We start from the raw sequence: 21866 nt of genomic DNA, 5'->3' as shown, positions 1-21866 counted from the left end.
GACCGGCTCCAGCTCTAGCGAGACGCACGCCTAGAAGGAGCCAGCGCTCGCTTACGAGTGGAGAGAAATCGGTGGCGGGGGTCGCCCTCTGAGAGCCATGGGGGGGCCCTTCCCTCCTCGTGTATGCCTCTCACACCCTAAAAGCAGGAGACGCCCTCTCCTCCTGCAACACCTTCCCCTAAACCAACTCCTACACGATCCCGAGGCGATGACAGCACCCCAGTTCTGTCAGCAGGACCCGGACTGTTTTAGGGGCACTTTGGGGCGGGGGGGGGCATATTGTGAGGCTCCAACTTCAACCCTAAGCTACCGAGAGGTGCTGGAGAGGGAGCCCTCCTTCCAGGGGGATTCCTGCTCCCCAGGGCACCTTCTGAAGGAGGCTGACTCTACTCGGGGATGCCTGGGATCCGAGGACCGGGGCCAATTCCGATCGCCAAAGCGCTGCTCTCCTGCGGGGAACTTACCGTCAGCTGGCGGCTCAGCTCCCGCCTCGAGACTCTCTGGGGGTAGAAACAAGCTTGAATATGCAGATAGGACCGAGCCGCCTGAGCTACGGTCCGATTCTAAGCCTTTGCAAAGACACTAAGAAAACCTGAAAATAAATAGACGACATGGTGAGATTCACATGAAAACAGCAGCAGGGCACTTTACCTCTGAGGGAAATGGGGGGGGGGGGGTCAGGACCAGCCGGAACCCAAGAAGGAGCCCACGTCCATCAAAGATGGACGTGCATGTAAAAGGATGCTGAGAGAAGGCCTTAGCCCACAGCGGGCACGGAGGCACGGGCCTCGGCCTAAAACCGTCAGAAACCCACCTCCTCTGACCCCCAAACTCTCCCCCATAGCCCCAGAGAAGAGGCTGGCCTTCCGGCGCCTGGCTTTAGCCTTAGAAACCCCAGCAGAGGGCCCAGCCATCCATCCCACGGGGATGTTTGAGCTCAGAAGCGCGATGCTTTCCATCACTAAATTCACAATTTGTTAGACAGAGCTAGAAGGGGGAAGGGGGCCTGGAGACCACAGGGACACTCCCTGGGTAGCCAAGACCTAAAGGAGGCGAGTGGCTGCCAATGCTGGAAGCCCCATGCTTCCAGAAATTTCTCTCCTGAGGAACGAAAGCTCTACGTTGCTGGAAGAAGGGCAGCGAAACCCTGCTGCTCCCAGAGCACATGTGAGACCTACGGCTTGTGGCAGGAAAAAGGGGAAAAAAACCTCTTTCACCACAGGAGAGGGACAGACACAGGTCCTGGCCTTGTTACAGGCTTCAAGTTCCCTTCAAGGAGATGAAAGCCCAGAGCCTCTGGCCATGTCTCCTTGTAACACCCCTTCCCCCACCTTGACCGGTCGGGGCTGCTCCCGCTCTTCTAGAGAAGGAATGTCACCCATTCCTCTCCAGGCCACCATATAACCTGTTCCGCATGCAAATAAGGCATCCTGCCTCAGACCCAACAGAAGATCAAATTGGGTCTCCACTGGCGTCGCACGCTGGGGTATGAAGGCTATTGCAGAGTGAGTCCGGCTCTTTTTTTTTTTTTTTTTAAACCTGCACTCACGGGCGTTCTCTCTCTCCCTCTTTGAAAATGTACTTTCACTGTAACACTGTAATAAATGTATAAAACATCCGCCATTCCCATGCTTTGTTAGGGTGAGACAGGGATCAAGGAAATGGCAATGGTATCAGGCTCAGGCTTTTGGAGCCTCCTACCCCTGGGGCATCCCGGGACAAGGCCCCACAGTCCTCCTAAGCCTGAGCCATCAAGAGCGCCCTGCCCCTCCTCCGCCAGGCGGGCCAGCACCCAGGAGCAGGCGGGAGCACTGGCAGGAGGAGAGTCCACAGGGAAGACCAGCTGAGGAGGGAGGGGGACCAGCAACCAGCCCGCTCCGCACTGAGCAACCCAGGGCGATGTAAAGCCTGCGGAGGCCCTCGGTCACCATAGCAACAGCAAATGCCAGCCCTGCGCAACTCGGGTCTGGTCTCCACCAACCTCCTGCCCGCCTAGCTCCGGACACAGTAACACCCCGACAGAAGGCTCCACCACACACAATGTCCGGCATTCATTTAAAAAATTAGGAGACAGACAAAAAGCAAGAAAGAACAACCCACTGGAAAGAAACAAAACAATGACCAGACGCCCCTAGCAAATGCACACGATGCGTATGCAGCTCCAATGCACATAAACACCAACAGGACACTACAGGGAGAAGCAGACAAATCCTCAATCACAATAAAAAGATCTTAGTATATATTTTTCAAAACGAAGATCTAGGATACCAACAAAAGAGTAACAATATACAAGATGTGAAAAACAATTTAAAAGCTTGCCTATCAGACAGAAGAATGAATTCAAGTTAGAGAATATACGTTTTAAAGTGCATCATCTCAGTTACAAGAATTGACAAATAAGCTAAAAAATAAACCTCAACGAATCTTTTAAAAGTCAATTTTGCCTAGATGCCACTCTCTAAACCAAAAAGTAATAAATTAGAAAATAAAAAGAATGAAAAAATATTCGTAACGACTGCAAAAATACTACGTATCAAAATTGGTGGATATTTACAAACACATACTTAAAGGAAAATTATAGCCTTGAGATAGGCATTAAATTAAAAATGGAAATTATTGACACGCATTGGAGGCTAGAACAGAAAAAGAATCATCTCGAAAGACATAAAAGGATTAAGTATGAACAGGAATTTTAAAAGAAGAAATGAAATACTTGAGCAAGTCAAGGAAAAAAAAATCCTGGCACAAATGTATTACCTGAATCTAATCATGACAAAATATCAGACAAATCTAAACGGAAGAACATTCAATAATAACTGGCTTGTATTCTTCAAAAATGTCCAGGTTATTAATGAAAGACTGGGAAACTGTTCCAGAGTAAAGGAGATGAAAGAGATGACGGAGAAAAAAAATGCCATGCCTGGTCTGAGATTTCCTTTAGCTGGAAAAAATATTATTGAGACATCTAGTAAAATCTGAGCGTTCGACAATGGTACTGCATCCAGGTTTATTTCCTGATTTTGATCATTATACTGTGGTTGTGTGACAGAATGCCCTTGTTTTTGGGAAATGCACACTGAAGTATTTACTTACACCCACACACCCCCCATGTATAGAGTGGGAAGGAGAAGCAGGATAAAGCAAACTGTTGCATAAATGAGCCAAAAGGGGCCTCTGCAGAGTGGCCCCTGGGTTGTTTACTTCTTCACAGCGCAAAAGCCCAGCAGCCTCAAACTCAAATGGCAACACCAGTGAATGATTTAAACACAGTCCAAACATCAGCAATTTGTTAGTCACTTAGGAGTTCCCTGTTTACCTACCCTGTGAAACTGCACCCGTTTCTGGCAGCTACAAAGTAAACTCTGTGGCTACAAAGACCCCAAGCAGCTCTGACACAGAGATACCCCCAGGTTCCTTTGTCCTCCCATCTTTTGGGAAGTGGCCCCTGGGCCCCAGCCTCTGGGTGAGCTCATGCTGCAAGGGGCCCCCCGCCCCCATATGCAGCAGAAATAATCCCGCCATGACCTCATGGTTACATCTTTTTCTTTAGCTGGCCCTGAAATCTCTCCAGTTCCTGGAACTGCCTATACAAATATGGTAAAATGTTATTTGCAGAATTTAGATGAAAGATATTTACGAAGTCTTTGTACTGTTCTCCTATCAGGAGTTTTAATTCTGAAATTGTGCCCAAATAAAAAATTAAAAAGAGAAAACTACATTCAATGCTTGGAAAGGATTTGTTACAACTCATAAAATAATTGGTTTGTATTTTAAACTAATTAAAAAAGACTAACTTCAGGCAGGACTGGTCAAAAAAAAAAACAAGATAAGGCAAAAAGAAACAATTTTGAGACGTGAAAAATGAGATCATTATAGATATTTCTTTTAATGATGAGACTACTATAAATCATTTAAGGTCATAAAGTTGAAATTAAATTGGACAACTTTCCAAAAAATAAATTACCAACAGTAGCAAAGCAAGAGAAAACCAAATAAACCACTAAACATTAAGTGAAATGGATCCATACTCAAAAATATACCCACCAAAGAGATACTAAGCCCAATCAAATTCCATTCAACATTTTCATCATGTCCACAAGCCAAAATGGATTTCTAGCTAAATTATACACTAGAAATAAATACGCAAAAAATAATCCAAAAGAAATATAGGCAAAGGTCATGAACATACAACACAATCTTAAGTATTATTTATGGCTTCATTCATACGTAGCAAGTAAATAAAAACATCAAAGGATACGCAGCCATTTCAGAAGTTACCTTTGAATGAGAAGAAGGAAGATATGAGAGGGTGGGAGCAAAAAGGCTTTAGGTATTCATGAGAGTTTTAGTTCTATAGAAAATCTGAGGCAAATAAAATAAACTTTCAACATTTATTCAATCTCGATGATGAGCACAAATTTCCTTTTTTTCTGAGCTTGATGCATTTGAGATATTTTCTAATACTACTCATTTAAAATCGTTTTTTAAAAAAAGAACGGTGGATTGCAGAAAGGAAAATCTTCAATACGACCCCACTTGAAAGCATAACATAAAACACGGATATATTCGACCTTATCGAGACTTAAAACTCTAGTATCCGTTTCTCTTTGCCCCCCAGCTCAAATATGACCCATAAAAAAAAACATCGAAGACAAATCCTCCGTCTTTTCTGCATCACTCTGCACCTTCGCGTTGCTCTCTGCCTTCACCAACTGCCTTAAAAGAACCATCTGCACGTGAAACTTTCTCAGTCTGCAAACAGAAGCGCTCACACTGCCCCCACCTTCACTCCCCCAAGCCCCGCGCTGCTACTACTTCAAATATCTGCGATGCAACACAACTGCTCTCCTCTTTTCTCACTACTTTATGCAGCTGCTGGTATATTCTGACCAAAAAACAAATAGAGCCTTGCTTAAAACACTTCAGGCACCAACAGGACCCAGTCCACACCCTCTAGCCTAGCTTGATCTGCGCCCTCAACCCCCGCCAGCCTTACCACCCCAAGGCTCCTCCAGTGCACCGAATCCAGCAGTACCCATCCACTCGGTCCAAGCCTCTTACCGTTGCATATGCTGTTCCCTCCTCTTGGGATACCCTTTTGCCCCCTCCCACCTAACCCTAGTTAAGTCTGACCTTCAGCCCCGCCTCCTCCAGTAGAAACCTCCCCCCCGCCCCCAGGGTGTCCATTTATCCAGGAGAGATAATTACCAGGATATTCACACCCCGAGGGCCCTTATGTGTTCACCGGACTGAGAGCTTCATAGGACCCCAGCCAAGGACGGGACCCAGTCCTTCCCCAGGGCCTGACCCAGACACTTCATTAGTCAGCTGAAGACATAACTGTAGATACCCGAAATAGCAATCGTTTCACAGCCTTCCCCTAATTGTCCTCACAGCTCTGAGCCTACCCTTGGCTGCGAGGTGGGGTCTGCAGGAAGAAGGGCAGGTCGGAGAGAAGGGGGGCCTTCCCCCCAGCAGCCCCTCGTCACCCGCAGGAGGTCTGAACGCCTGAGTGGAGATTAGGGACCAGGGTAGGCAGAGAAACTCTAGGTCAAAGGTCAGAAACTAATCCACTGTCAGGGCAAAAAGGGTGACCACTGCGAGGAGATCTAGCCTCCAGCCTCCTGGGGCCAAGATGTCAGTGGGTACCCCGCAGTAGTTCCCTTCAGATTCTGGGCTCTCAAGAGGCAGACCTGTGGAAGGTCAGAGAAGCAGTGAAACCCAGCCTGCCTGCACCGCCCCCGCAAAAAAACAAAAAACAAAAAAAAAACAACCAGACAGAAACCCAGACCCTCCGCAGAAGATGTCAGATGGAGCTGCCCACCCGGACCACCCCTCCCCGTGCCCGCCTGGCTCTGCAGCGTTGATTCCGTCACACGTGCCCTCTCTGCAGCCGGCAGCCGAGGGAACCACCAGTCCGAGGTGCCGCGGAGACCTCAGAACCGACCAGCTCCGAAGTGCTGGACGCCGCAAGACCAGCCTGGGGTCCGGAAGTGCGCAGATCACACTCGGACACCCCTGCACTGCGTAGGTGCCTCTGGACTGCGGCAGAACTACAACTTCCGAGAGGCTCCGCGGCAAGGCACTTCCGGTCAGTGCCGCGGTCCTTCCGGCCACGGGGTGGCTGTCGTGGGGCGGTACGCGTGGCGCTGTGGAAGGGCAAGGGGGTGTCTCCCATGGCAGGCCCCGGGGGCCGGGGGCCCGTCCTTGAACACACCCCTTTCCACGTCGTTGCTGGACTGGCCCGTCTCGCCCTGGCGGTTTGCGGCCGCATCTGATCGGATCCGATCCCGGCCCGCCGCCATTTTGAGGGGCGGGTTATGGCTGCCCCGGGGTTGGAAGTCCAACCTGGGTCGAACTGGAGGCCTTGCCCAGTCTAGGTAACAGGCTCTACACTGGACACTTTATTTTGCAAAATACACCTATCCTTCAGTCCTCCTGATGACCCCGGAAATCGCTATTGCTCTCCCCATTTGGGGCGTCGAGGAATCCGAAGCTGCCTTTCTCAATCATTTTACTCTTGAAATAATTCTCAGGTCTGGTGGAATTCCTGCCTAAATAGTATATAAGTAGCTCATGATAGGATACGGCGACACACTCACATGATAATGAGTATGTAAACCGAACCGTGGTCAGACCACGTATAAAAAAAAGACAGCTCCGGAGTTCCCGTCGTGGCGCACTGGTTAACAAATCCGACTGGGAACCATGACGATGCGGGTTCGATCCCTGGCCCTGCTCAGTGGGTTAAGGATCTGGCGTTGCCGTGAGCTGTGGTGTAGGCTGCAAACGCGGCTCAGATCCCACGTGGCTGTGGCGTAGGTTGGCGGCTACAGCTCTGATTAGACCCCTAGCCTGGGAACCTGCAGATGCGGCGGGTGTGGCCCTAGAAAAGACAAAAACAAACAGACAGACCTGACCTACCACCTCCCACCTCAGCAACCTTCCCAGGAATCCAGCCCCCTCACCTATAGTAAAAAGCCCAGGAAGACAGACTGATTTCTCTAATCATTGTCTGGGGATCTAAACAGTAACTTCCATAGCAGTCGGCTCCAAATACCAGGACTCGATCAATAACTGCGAGCTTCTCTCATTATTGTACCCACTTGTAATTAAGACCAACCAGAGAAAGTCAAACACGGTCCCCTAACCAGGATACCCTGCATTTCGTCAGCCAGCACCAGTTTCCTCATACCAACAGCCTCCAAAAAGGACACAGAGGGAGTTCCCGTCGTGGCGCAGTGGTTAACGAATCCGACTAGGAACTATGAGGTTGCGGGTTCGGTCCCTGCCCTTGCTCAGTGGGTTAACGATCTGGTGTAGGTTGCAGACGCGGCTCAGATCCCGCGTTGCTGTGGCTCTGGCGTGGGCCGGTGGCTACAGCTCCAATTCAACCCCTAGCCTGGGAACCTCCATATGCCGTGGGATCGGCCCAAAAAATGGCAAAAAGACCAAAAAAAAAAAAAAAAAAAAAAAAGGACACAGAGGAAATTTGTCTTTCTCTCACTGTACAGCATTCACATTCCCCTGCCTGCCTTGGAGTCTGTTGCAACAAGTGACAGTGACTGACTCCTTTGCTCTAACAAGTTCTGAATAAATAGATTAGCCTGTTTTCATTTGCGTGGTCTTCATGTATTTTCAGAGATACAGGTCATGGTAAATCATTTGCTGCAGATTCTGCTCATTTTGGCTACTTACTGTATTGTGCGGCTTTCATTGTTTGCCGTTGGAATTTGTTATTCAAAATTCACAAAGTAAGTGAAGGTAAAGAAATTTAAACTTTAAAATGATGCTTTGCAGATCTCAGTGCAACACAAAAGAAGTATTTTCTGACTCCTAGAGTTGTTGAAAAATGCAGCAGTTTTCTGGTGGACAGTCAGAGGAAGAAAATTTTCCCTTGTGATTGATTGTATGGGCCTGTGCTATGCAATACAGTAGCCACTAACTACATGGAATTAGTGAAGGGAGGCTTGTCAAAATTAAGATGTACTTTAATTGTAAAATGCCCTAAATTTTGAGAAAAAAGAATGTAAAATATCTCTTTAATAATTTTATAATAATTAATTGCTTAATACCAGTATTGTTGCCACTGAGGCTCTGGTTACAGCTGTGGTGCGGGTTTGACCCCTAGCTTGGGAACTTCCACATGGCCAAAAAGAAAAAAAAAGAAAAAGAAAATTAGGCTTTTAATTTATTTGTAGCGTTTATACTGCTAAAGCTACTAAAGCTTAAAACTTTAGGATAGTGTATATTACATGATAGTATTGATAAATTTGACTTTTTTTTTTGTCTTTTGTCTTTTTAGGGCTGCACCCACGACATATGGAGGTTCCCAGGCTAGGGGTCACATCAGAGCTGTAGCCACTGGCCACAGCCACAGCAACTCTGGATCCAAACCGCATCTGCGACACACACTGCAGTTCATGGCAACGCTGGATCCTGAACCCACTGAGTGAGGCCAGGGATCAAACCCACAACCTCATGGTTCCTAATCGGGTTGGTTAACCACTGAGCCACTGCAGAAACTCCCCATTTGACTTATTATACAGTGTTGTTGCAACTGCCTATAGATCCTAAACAACCGAATAATATTGGTCTAAAATAGATATTCTCTGTGACTTTTATCTTGTGTGTGTGTACGTGGGGGGGAATGTTAGAACAAGGAATGTCATGTGATTTGAAAAACCTATTCAAATGATCATTTAAACTACTTACTAATATGTTCAAGTAGGAAGCTTTGTTAGCAATCTGTTTTACATTATTCTATAAAACCCATAAGAACTTTTTTTTTGGTCTTTTGTCCTTTTTAGGGGTGCACCACGGCACATGGAGGTTCCCAGGCTAGGGGGTCCAATCAGAGCTGTTGCTACCCGCCTATGCCACAGCCACAGCCACACCAGATCCGAGCTGCATCTCCGACGTACACCACAGCTCACGGCAACGCCAGATCCTTAACCCACTGAACAGAGCCAGGAATCGAACCTGCAACCTCATAGTCGGATTCATTTCCGCTGCGCCAAGAAGGGAACGCCATAAGAACTTTTACAATATACTGTTAGATTCAGCTCATGCTCTTTTTGGGAAAAAAAAAGAGAAGAAAGTAATCTTATTCTTTTGAAACACGGGATGGCTTTTCCTTTTGTTTCTCTTTCCTATATTACATTTAGACATCAGCAACTTGAGTCCTTTGCAGATTCAGCTCCATAGCTTTCTACTGTTCGGTTTGTTCTAAAGAGAATTATCAACACTAGACATGATCTCCTTAAAAGTTTTGAGAAGTTTCATTTGTGAAACTTCTGAGTATATACCCTTTTACAACTGTGAGGGGGTTTTATGTCTTTTGATCTTCTTGATTTTTTCCTTTTTTTTTTTTTTCTTTTTCTGGTCATGCACAGAGCATGTGGAAGTTTCCAGGCCAGGGAGCAAACCTGTGCCACAGCTGTAACCAACCACAGCAGTGACAACACTAGGTCCTTAACCCACTGAACCAAAAGGGAAGTCCTATTTTTTCTTTTAATTCAGAGCGTTCTAATTTTTTTTTTTTACTATGTTATTTATCACATCTATTGCTTTGGAGTCTTTAAAATTTCCAGATGTATTTTTAGTGAGTTTTCCAAGAATTCTCTTTTTTTTTTTTTTTTTTTTTGGTCTTTTTGCTATTTCTTTGGGCCGCTGCTGCGGCATATGGAGGTTCCCAGGTTAGGGGTCTAATCGGAGCTGTAGCCATTGGCCTACGCCAGAGTCACAGCGACGCGGGATCCGAGCCGTGTCTGCAACCTACACCACAGCTCACGGCAATGCCGGATCGTTAACCCACTGAGCAAGGGCAGGGACCCAACCCGCAACCTCATGGTTCCTAGTCGGATTCGTTAACCACTGCGCCACGACGGGAACTCCAAGAATTCTCTCTTTTGTATTGATTAGCACAACCAGAGATTTGTTTTATCACTTTTTTCCCCCAAAGATAAAGCTTTAGATTTGCTTACTAACTGTATTCTTTTCTTTCTGATGAGAGAGAAAACTCTTTTTTTTTTTTTGTTTTGTTTTGTTTTTGCTATTTCTTGGGCCGCTCCCGCGGCATATGGAGGTTCCCAGGCTAGGGGTCGAATCGGAGCTGCAGCCCCCAGCCTACGTCAGAGCCACAGCAATGCGGGATCCAAGCCGCGTCTGCAACCTACACCACAGCTCACGGCAACGCCGGATCCTTAACCCACTGAGCAAGGCCAGGGATGGAACCCGCAACCTCATGGTTCCTAGTAAGATTCGTTAACCACTGCGCCACAACGGGAACTCCCAGAGAGAAAACTCTTAAGAGGGATCATCCTCTAACATCAAGATTCAATGGAAACCAATAGGGGAAGGGGATCCTTCTGCTTCTAATTGCAAAAAGAGAACTAACGATGGAGCTGTATTGTTTAGGACATGGATAAAAATCACTAACAGAGATGCTACAACAACAACGCCTTCAATAAAACCGCACATGATTATGTCTCTTAAATCCATCTGGGAGCGCTACGGAACAGCTGTCTAGAGAACTCCTCAACTACTCCTGTGCCATCTCTAGGGTGTTTTACATCTGTAAGATTTTAAGACGGCCAACGACACATCAACCAGCAGTCAAAAAGAAAAGAATTGCCTAAAATGCCCTTTCTTTTCCCGGCACAATCCAGAAGAGGCGTGGGTCACTTCTGCTCACGTCCCATTGGACACGTCTTAGTCATATGCCCACTGCTATCTACGGAGAGGACCCGGAAACGAAGTCCGGGAGGGCAGTAGTCCCGGCTAAAAATCAAGAGTTCTGTTGCCACAGAAGCAGAGAACGGATATGGAGAGAGAACCGTCTCTGCCACGGGCGCTGATGTCACGGAGAATGCCGGCCAAGCAAGTACAGCACAGCACGCTGTCAACAACGAACCCGCCCCCACCTTGTCGAGTGGTAGACAGCCATCAGTTGTATTCATTTTCCCCCTTTCACTAGAGGACAAAATTTAATCCTCCAGGGGTGGGGGTGTGGACGTTGATAACCAGTAATATAGCTGGAGACAAGGGACTCTGACTGCTGGAATTATGTTTTTTCAATTTATTTGAAGAACGTAATAAATACACAGTATAACAAATCATGTAATACAAATATATACAGAGAGCAAATCCGTCCGCCCCTATATTCCAAAGTAACTTATATAAATAGGCTGGTATCTGTTCTTCCATATTATTGCCCTGTCGCCATGTAATCATATAAAATCATACAAAGACTATTCACATTTTATATGATCATTTGTATGGCTGGGTTTAAATCTCTCAACTTCCAAGTTTTTATTTTTATTATTTTTTTGTCCTTTTAGGGCCACACCCGTGGCATATGGGAGTTCCCAGGCTTGGGGTCCAATCAGAGCTGCAGATGCCAGCTTATACCACAGCCCCAGCAACTCAGGCTCCGAGCCATGTCTGTGACCTACACCACAGCTCACGGCAACACTGAATCCTTAACCCCACCAAGCAAGGCCAGGGATCGAACCCACATCCTCATGGATACTAGTCTGATTCTTAACCCATTGAGCCACACCAGAAACTCCTCATCTTCAATTTTGAAAGCTATTTTCACTTGGTATAGAATTCTACATCAATGGGGTTTTGGTTTGTTTTTTTCTTTCAACACTTCAAAAGAAGCATTTCCTTTCCTTTTTTTTTCTTTTTTAATTTTTATTTATTTATTTTGTCTTTTTAAGGCCACACCTGTGGCATATGGAGATTCCCGGGCTAGAGGTCAAATTGGAGCTGTAGCTGCCAGCCTATACCACAGCCACAGCAACAAGGGATCCAAGTCGTACCTACACCATAGCTCACGGCAATGTCGGATCCTTAACCCACTGAGTGAGGTCATGAACCAAACCCGAGTTCTCATGAATGCTAGTCGGGTTTGTTAACTGCTGAACCACAACAGGAACTCCTTAATTGATTAATTAATGTATTTATTTTGGCCATTTTCTTCTGGTTGCAGAATTATTTCTTCTTCATCAGAGAAGTTGCCCTTATTATTTTATTGTGCTTATTTTTATGTTTCCACTTAGGAAGTTTAAGAAAAAGAACGTCAAACTAAGCCCAAAGAAATTGAAAAGAAAATGGTTGTAAGATTGGAGGATAAATCGTGGGAATAATTGGAAAAGAACTTTTAAAATTTTGAATCACTACACTGTACACCTGTAACTTGTATATTATATATTCTTTACACTTTAATTTGAAAATAATAAATTAACAGAGTTTCTCACTCTTTGCCTTGAGAAATATTGCCCAGGAGAGCAGCTCCAAAACTCACATTCAGACTCAGATTGAGGCTGGAGATAGCTGGACTCTAGGGTAAACATGTATTTAACTAATTTATTTATTTATTGTCTTTTTTGCCTTTTCTAGGGCTGCTCCCATGGCATATGGGGGTTCCCAGGCCTAGGGGTCTAATCGGAGCTGTAGCCACCGGCCTACACCACAGCCACTGCAATGCAGGATCCGAGCCGCGTCTGCGACCTACACCACAGCTCATGGCAGTGCCAGATCCTTAACCCACTGACTGAGGCCAGGGACCGAACCCAAAACCTCATGGTTCCTAGTCGGATTCATTAACCACTGAGCCACGACGGGAACCCCTGGGATAAACATTTAGAACTAGCCTCTTGTTTATACTTCCGGAGGCAGGAGATGGCTGGGCTCTGGGAGAGACATTTACAAACAGACACCTATCTATACTTCAAGATAGAAATAACAACAAACACAAGGCAAAGAATTGGTGCTGGTATTCTGCGGACTTGTTAAAGAACAGTCGTGACAGGATCAAAAGAGGAGGGCTAAGGCCTCCCTGGGCAAAAGACCAAGAGGTCACATCGCATCCCCCAGGTCAGGGAGACCCCCAACTACGCGTGCGCAAAGGGACCCCTCTGGGTCAGAAAGAGAGGGAATGCCGGGCCCTAATAAGTCCTGCTACCATCCACTAACACTTTGCTTTGGATTCCATCTTGGCCAAAACACATGCAGGCAGAGGGGGGAGGGCCCTGGGTCTAGTCAGGTGTGAAAGAGAGAACAAGATAATTGGCCAAAGGAAAACAAAGGCCTGGAAGAACCGCCCCATAGCAATGGTTTCATCACTCTCTGGCCGCCTCCTCATTCCGGGGGTCGCCCACACCCCTGGCCTTTCAGTGTGTATCCCTGCTTTGCTTCTGTCCTAGATCAACACACTAATTCTCTTGTCTTCTCCCACATGCTGCACTGTGTCTCTAACAATAAACTTTTGACTTCTTTTTACAGTCTTTGCCTCCTTGAAACATTCTTGCTTTCAACAGGAGGCTGGGATCAGAGCAATTCTCCCTCTAGCCTCTAGCAGGTCTAGTGGCTAGGATCCCTGGTTTTCACCCAAGCTGCCCCAGTTCAATTCCTGAGCAGGGAATTAAAATCTCACTTCAAGCGGTCATGCACTGCTGTCTCCTGAAATCAGAACCTCTTTGCAAACATGGAAACTCACCCACATGACAAAGGTCACCCCATACTTTTTTGAGACAGTAAGAATTTATTTTTTATTTATTTATTTATTTTGTCTTTTTGCCATTTCTAGGGCCGCTCCCATGGCATATGGAGGTTCCCAGGCTATGGGTCTAATTGAAGCTATAGCCACCGGCCTACACCACAGCCACAGCAACTCGGGATCCGAGCCACATCTGTGACCCACACCACAGCTCATGGCAACGCCGGATCCTTAACCCACTGAGCAAGGCCAGGGATCAAACCCACAACCCCATGGTTCCTAGTCAGATTCGTTAACCAATGAGCCACGACGGGAACTCCAAGACAGTAACAATTTAACCATTACACAGTTAAAATAACACAATGCCAATACTATTTTCAAAAAGTCCCAGATTTCAGTAATAGCAACCCCTGTTATCATTGAGCTTCAGCTGAGGACTCAAGATTCCATAATAAAATCTCCTCTTAGAAAGACTTCAATAACGAAATCTCTTAATGTGAGGGAAAAAAAACCTGCATAACCCCACTTGCGTGGGCCTTAGGTGCCTAGGTTCAATCCACCTTCCTTCTTTAAAGCCTGCACAGCCTTGCACTAAAACTGTTGTTGCCTTCCCATTTCCAGAGGTGGATAAATTCTCCTTCAAGGCTGTTGTGTTCCCACTTTTCCAAAACCCCACCAAGTCAACTGTTTATCTACAGATACACCGCAGCTGTCAAGAGCTTAGAAGTCGCCACCCCATCTACACAAGTAAAAAGCTAAACAAATTGAAAACTCAACAACTTTCTTAAATTCCTAAGAAAAGTGAGGTCACAGGGCAAACAGCTGCCCTCCCAAACAGAGAGGCAGAAGAATACAGAGTATCACAATTTACCAGAGCAGAAAACTGCACCAACCAGGCCAGGGTAAGAAAACCTGACCTGAAACTGACCAATTGTTGGCAGCTTAGTGTGGACACGTGTGAGTCAAAAAACTCCAGGGGGGTCCCCACACTTCTGAGTTTTACTTCAGGAGCTTGACTGGGTTCTCACAGTGAATGGGGGAGAACGACCCCCTCCTGCTCCCTGCAGGGGAAGGGGAGAAGTCACCATCTCTAAATACGCCAGAAAGTTCTGTTATTCTTTTTTTTTTTTTTTTTTTTTTCTTTTTGCTATTTCTTGGGCCGCTCCTGCGGCATATGGAGGTCCCCCAGGCTAGGGGTCTAATCGGAGCTGTAGCCACCGGCCTACGCCAGAGCCACAGCAACGCGGGATCCGAGCCGCGTCTGCAACCTACACCACAGCTCACGGCAACGCCGGATCGTTAACCCACTGAGCAAGGGCAGGGACCGAACCCGCAACCTCATGGTTCCTAGTCGGATTCGTTAACCACTGCGCCACGACGGGAACCCCCAGTTCTGTTATTCTTAATAAGGTCTGCCCTCAGGAGAAACGAGTTCATCAAAGCCTGACTTGCTGTTTTGTTTTGTTTCTTTTTTGGCTGCCCCACAGCCTATGGAGCCCCTGGCCCCGGATCAGACCCAAGCCTCAGCCTCAACCCAAGTGGAAGCTGCAGGAACGCCAGACCCCCAACCCACTGTGCTGGGCCAGGGCTCGAACTCTCATCCCACGCTCAAAAGAGGCTGCCAATCCCTTCGTGCCACAGCGGGAGCTCCTGACTTGCTGGGGGTTTATCAGAGCCTCGCCAACCCGGGGGAGGGAACTTCAACTCCAGCTGGCTCCAGCCCTCCCTGTGGAGGCAGGGACACAGCCGATTCCAGGCACTCTCACTATTATTGCACGAAAGGAGGTTGTGTAACTGCGCAGGACTCTGTGACCCTTCCCAGAGAGGAGCCTCTCATGTCCTCCACCTGCCTTTTTCTCTCTAGAAAAACTTGAGCCAAAGAATCCATTGTATCAGGACAAGGAGAAAATACAGAGAAAAGGGCAAACAGGCAAGACGGCATAAGGACAGTTTAGCCACTCCACAAAGTCAAGGACCTTTATAGGTAGATCATCAAAGACTACAGGTAATATTCTGAGCCATGTCCTTGGAGCTGTTTTGCGGGTGCTGAAGCCCCCACCAGGTAGAAGAAGTCACGTGTATGCTGCCCACCAGCACGCAGACCCCAGACCAGTGGGAACCAGAAAGTTGATGCCACCGACTCCCGATCACCTCACCACCCACCCGTCAGGAAAATGTCCAGGAGCTGATTGCACCTTGCTCCTCGGACACTCTAAGCCACAGTCCTTGAGGCACTAGCCTTCTGTGTGTGTTCCCCACTTTGCCTGGCCATTGCAACTACTTTTTCTGTTTCCTCCAAGTCTGTCTCCACGTGTCTGTTTGGCATCGGGGTACAGAGAGAGTCGAGATTTCGGCAGCAGTTGGGGGCCGCTGAGAGGCACAGTTCACAGGCACAGACTCACTGCAAGACTGAAACCTAATCATTGCACAATAAACAGGTCGCCTCCCCCCAGAGCTGACCATTCTATTACTGATGGCCAATTTGCAGCAGGTGTTTTACCCAGTACATCATGTCCACCTTTCAACAAAACATTACGAGGCATAAGGGAAAAAAAAACAAAAACAGCTCACTTTGGAGAGACGGAGCAGGCATCAGAAGCCGAGTCAGTTATGGCAGGAATGTTGGAATTATCAGCCAAGGAATTTTTTACCTATGATTAGTTCGCTGAAGGTTTTAATGGGAAAAGTAGGCAACACGAAAGAACAGGTGAGTCGTGTGAACAGAGGGGTGGAAATTCTAAGAATCCAGAAATACTAGCGATCAAAAGCACTGTAACGGAGATAAAGAATGCCTTTGATGGACCCCTTAATTGACTGGACACGGCTGAGGAAGGAACCTCTGAGCTTAAGAGTATCTCAATAGAACCTTAAAAACTAAAAAGCTTAGTGTTAGTAGAGTTCCTGCTGCGGTGCAGTGGGATGGTTGGTATCTCTGCAGCGGCAGGGACATGGGTTCAATCCCCAGCCCAGTGCAGCGGGTTAGGGATCTGGCATTGCTGCAGCTGTGGGGTAGGTTGCAGGGTCTAGTTGGGATTTGCTCCCTAGCCCAGGGAGTTCTGTATGCTTCAGGGCAGCAAAAAACAAAACAAAACAAAAACGCAGAACAGAATAGCCAAGGATAGAGACTGTCAAAAGGCATAACATACAAGTAATGGCAGTATTTGGAAGAAAAAAAAAAAAAGAGAGAAAGGAGAGTAAATATTTGAGACAATGACTATTTCCCCAAATTTAGGTGAGACACCAAACCACAGATCCAAGGAAGCTGAGGGAACACCAGGCAGGATAAATGACAAAACACAACCAAACCAGCAAAATCCTGCACCTAAGCATAATATATGCAAATGGCAGAAAATCAGAGAGAAAGGACAAGATCTGAAAAGAAGTCAGAGGGGGGAAAAAAAATCAACTTCCCTATAAAGGAACAAAGATAAAAATTAAATCTGATTTCTCGGAAACCATGCAAGCAAGAATGAAATATTTGAAGCATTAAGAGAAAAAAAACTACCAACTTAGAAGAACGTACCCTGAAAAAGTATGCTTCAGAGGTCAAGGAGATGGGGAGGGAGGGGGATGGACGGGGAGTTTGCGGTGAGTAGATGCAAAGTATTACATCAGAATTAAAACAGACGGTCAAATGGGGTCCTGCTATACAGCACAGGGACCTGGATCCAATCTCTTGGGACAGAACATGATGGGGGATGATATATATATATATATATATATATATATATACACATTCTTATATATAGTATGATTGGGTCACTTTGCTCTAGAGCAGAAATTGGCACAACATCGTAAATAACTATACTTTAAAAAAAAAAAAGAAAAAAGGAGTTCCCGTTGAGGCTCAGTGGTTAACGAATCCGACTAGGACCCATGAGGTTGCGGGTTTGATCCCTGGCCTCGCTCCGTGGGTTAAGGATCTGTTAGCTGTGGTGTCCCAGACACAGCTCAGATCCCACATTGCTGTGGCTCTGGTGTAGGCTACAGCTCCGATTAGACCCCTAGCCTGGGAACCTCCATATGCCACCGGTGTGGCCCTAGAAAATACCCCCCAAAATTAAAAATTTTTAAAAATTCAAAAAAGAACGAAAAAGGGGTGAAGGAGAAACATTTTTCCATATGCTGCAGGTGTGGCCCTAAAAAAGAAAAAGAGGTACCACTACACATGTCAGAATGGTCAAAACCCGAAGTATTGAACACCGGCATCCCAAAATGCTCTCAAGGGTGTAGGGGCAACAAGAAATCTGTCACCGTTGATGGGAGTGCAGGGTGGTCCAGCTCCAACACTTTGTTTTTGTTTTGGCCAAGCCATGAAGCAGCTTGATATGGGATCTCAATTCCCAGACCAGGGACTGAACCTGAGCCGAGTCATCAAAATGCTGAATCCTAACTACCAGACCACTAGGGAACTCCCTGTTCCAGTTATTTCGAATGACCATCTGGCAGTTTCTTAAAAAACAAACATACTCTTACCATATGATCCACCAATCACACTCCGTGGTATTTACCTATTGGAGTTGAAAACTTATGCCTGCACCAAAATGTACACACAGATGTTTATAGCAACTTTTTTTTTTTTTTTTCCCGTTTTCAGGCCACACCCGCAGCATATGGAATTTCTCAGGCTAGGGGTCGAAGTGTAGCTACAGCTGCCGGCCTACGCCACAGCCACAGCAACACAGGATCCAAGCCAAGTCTGTGACCTATACCACACAGCTCACGGCAACACCAAATCCTTAAGCCAATGAGCGAGGCCAGGGACTGAACCCGCATTCTCGAGGATACTCGTCAGATTTGTTTCCCATGCACCACAACGGGAGCTCCCTATAGCAACTTTTTTGATCATTGCCAAAACCTGAAAGCAACCAAGATGTTCTTTGGTAGGTGAATGGATAACAGCTGTGGTCCATCCAGACAATGGATTATTATTCGGTGCTAAATAGAAATGGGTTATCAGGCCTCCCCTGGTGAGGCAGCAGATTAAGGATCTCGTGTTGTCGCTGCTGTGGCATGGGTTTGACCTCCGGACTGGGAACCTCATGTGCCTTGGGCACAGCCAAAAAAAAAAAAGAAAGAAGATAAAGAAAGAAAATGAGTTATCAAGCCACAAAAAGACCTGCCTTAAATTAGTCAATATTGCTAAGTGAAAGAAGGCAATGTGAAAAGGCTGCCTATGATTGCAGATATATGACATTTTAGAAAAGGCAACACCATGGAGGCAGTAAGACCAGGGGTTGTCAGGGGTCAGTGGAAAGGGGGGGATGATTAGACGGAGCACGAAAGAGTTTTAGGTCAGTGAAGCCACGCCGTAGGGTGGTACCATGGTGGATGCACGTAATCACACATCAACCCATGCAACCAAAACCCAAGGGGGTGCAACATTGTCCGATTCCAGACGTTTCCCTCAGCCCCCTTTCACTCCATCTCCATTTCCACCACAATTCTGACATTTCTGGTGCACTCAAGCCTTCTGGGTCTCTACTGCAGGTGGCTCTGGGCAAGCCGTCTAGTCTTCATACCACCAGGCACCTGTGAAATGGCCATCACTGACCCCCACCCGGGAACTAGCTTTCTGAAGACAGCAGTAACCTTGCCATCCATGTTGCTGGCTGTCACCATGAGGCCAGCCAGGTCCACCAGCGAGTGGAATTTTCCATTTCCTCTAAAACCTTTCACAGAGCTGATTTTCACTTCCCTTTCATGGCATCTGAGGACCCACGCTCATTTTATCCCATTGCTAATATCTGTGACAAAGCAGGCCTTGATAGAGAGGGTGAAGATGCCCATAATTACCTTGGCAACGGAACATGCTGTGCATTTGAGTCATATAATCCCATCCCCATAGCAACACTGAATCAGAGAACCACGATCTTTTAGAGCCCAGTGCCAAGAGCACTCACCAGATGAACCCCTTCGGTTAAAACAGAATTGAAAACAAAACAAAGCCTAAAAAGAAATGTCATTTACTGCTCCACTAGCCTTCGTATCTCTGCCACAATCTTTGTTTGCATCGTTTATCACGGAGGGTTGATACAAAGAGCATACACCTGGGAGTATCTACTTTGGCTGCTGATTCATAGGCTGATTTCAAAACTGAAGCTTTGTCCTACACGATTAGGAACCAAGGGGGATTGTTTGATTGAGGGAGGCAGGGGCCACTAGAGACCGTGTAGATATGTTGACATGGGAGACCACATAGCTGCAGCGAGAACCCCTCATTTATTTATCCCTTAATGTGCCTCCATGACAAAGACTGCATCCTCCTTCTGTTTCCGAGGTTGGCATACAAGGAGTGACCTTTTTTTTATCAGCTAGGGCTGCAGGTGGTAATAGGAAAATGTTTTTAAGTCAAAATACCTCCAACCCCTGACCTCACAGCAGCTCTCCAAGACAGAGGATGACTCAATATGGAATGAAAATATGGGCTCTGGAGAGGGGGGGACACCTCTTCCTGGTATCTGCTCTGCCCTTTGGATCCGTCTTGGTCTCATTCAGAACCAAGACCTCTGCACTGCAGGGATGTCTCCTGCTCCCCCAGCAGAGCATTTTATCAGCTGAGCTTTAAAGAGGCTCGTGCGGGAAGAATGAATGGACCCTCTCTGGGCAGGCAGACAGATGCCAGGGAGGAGGGATACGGTCTTTCTTATTTGCCAGTGACTAGCCCGGTTCCTGGAATATATTACGCATTGAAAAACAAAGTTTTCGTGGGGGCGGGGGGGGAGCACGGTGAGAGGTTGGTTTTCAATCTTTCCCACTTCTCCTAAAGATCCAAATAAAACCAACGAGGATAATGAGGGGAAAACCCACCACCTATACTCCAGCAGATCCCCATCAACTTCCAGAGTCACATAAAGGTGGACAAACAGCCTAAAAACAACAGACGGATAGGACTTCTGGTTTCAATCGAATATGTCAGGAGCCTGGGAGTTGCCACTCCATCCAAACAACAAGCAAAAACGGAACAGACGGAAAAATCGGCAACTCTTTTTAGAACTATCAGAGAAGTGAGGTCCCAGGGCAAGCCTCTGCCCACCATTTAGAAAGACAGAACTGCAACAACTTACCAGCGCAGAAACACAAGCAAAAACCTCCAAGGGAGCACTGTAATTGATGACTTGCTGGAGGCTGTGTGGATAAGTCTGAGAGTCAAAAACTCCAGGGACCCCCCAATCACAGGGGATCCCCACACTTTTGTGAGTTTCATCTCCAGGAGCTCAACCAAGTTCTCACAGTGAATATAGGGGAAAAACCCTCCAAGCTTGTTGCAGGCAGCATGGGAAAGTAACCATTTTTAAACACACCAGAGCAGGCTTTTCTTAACAAGGGCAGCCCTCAGGAGAAACTGATTAACCAGAGCCTAATCTGATAGGATTTTATCAGAGCCTGGCTGACCTGTGGAGGGAGAAACAACAACTCCAGCTGGCTCTAGCCTTCCACATGGAGGAAGGGAAATACCCAATTCCAGCCCGTTCTTTTTTTTTTTTTTTGCTATTTCTTGGGCCGCTCCCGAGGCATATGGAGGTTCCCAGGCTAGGGGTTGAATTGGAGCTGTAGCCACCGGCCTACACCAGAGCCACAGCAATGCAGGATGGGAGCCGCGTCTGCGACCTACACCACAGCTCACGGCAACGCCGGATCGTTAACCCACTGAGCAAGGGCAGGGACCGAACCCGCAACCTCATGGTTCCTAGTCGGATCCGTTAACCACTGCGCCACGACGGGAACTCCAAAATTTTTTTTTTTTTTTGGTCTTTTTTTTTAGGGCTGCACCCACGGCATATGGAGGTTCCCACGCTAGGGGTCGAATCGGAGCTACAGCTGCCGGCCTACACCACAGTCACAGCCACGCAAGATCCAAGACCCGTCTGTGACCTACACCTCAGCTCAAAGCAACATTGGATCCTTAACCCACCGAGCGAGGCCAGGAATCGAACCCACAACCTCATGGTTCCTAGTCGGATTCGTTAACCACTGAGCCATGGCGGGAACTCCCCATTCTAACTATATTCCTCACTGAAGGAGATGAGGCAGGAAGGACTGGGAAGCACTTGTGAGGCTCACACTGCAGGGGCACTGGGTGGGGGTCTGAAACAACAGAAACTTATTGTCTCACAGTTTTGGAACCTAGGAGTCCAAGATCAAAATGTTAGCAGGTTGGTTGGTTTCAAGATGGTGGCATTCTTCTTGTGTCTTCACAAGGACTTCCCGCTGTGCATCTCTGTGTTCTAAACTCCTCTACAGTCATGTTGGAGTGTGACCCACCCTCATGACCTTATTTCAATTTCATTTTCTCTTTAAAGACCCTATTTCCAAATACAGTCACATTCTGAGATGCCCAAGCTTAGGACCTCAACGT

At 46.9% G+C, this 21866-nt stretch overlaps 1 protein-coding gene across 37 annotated transcripts in view; it reads right to left on the bottom strand.

Annotated features, from left to right (window-relative positions):
* The window catches only part of LOC100520903 (zinc finger protein 567-like), a 40456-nt gene extending 19659 nt beyond the window's left edge, over positions 1 to 20797 (bottom strand). For 11 of the 37 annotated variants that reach the window (XM_085016382.1, XM_085016366.1, XM_085016376.1 and 8 more), the window contains exons 1-2: positions 5850 to 6004; positions 465 to 592 (exon numbers count right to left, since the gene is read on the bottom strand). The gene's annotated coding sequence lies outside the window, so the exon portion shown is untranslated. Of the gene's footprint in view, positions 1 to 464; positions 6005 to 20574 lie in introns of those variants that run through there. The other 26 variants (XM_085016361.1, XM_085016368.1, XM_085016363.1 and 23 more) reach the window with 10 other exon arrangements.
* Positions 20798 to 21866: the final 1069 nt, after the last annotated feature.

The sequence above is a fragment of the Sus scrofa genome, chromosome 3, assembly GCF_054392235.1.
Source record: "Sus scrofa isolate SSC_HxYL_T2T_F1_AM1 chromosome 3, Sscrofa_HxYL_maternal_Yorkshire_Landrace_v2.0, whole genome shotgun sequence".
NCBI lineage: Eukaryota > Metazoa > Chordata > Mammalia > Artiodactyla > Suidae > Sus > Sus scrofa.
Note: the sequence above shows the minus strand (reverse complement) of the source record. Positions and strands in the feature narration are given on the sequence as shown.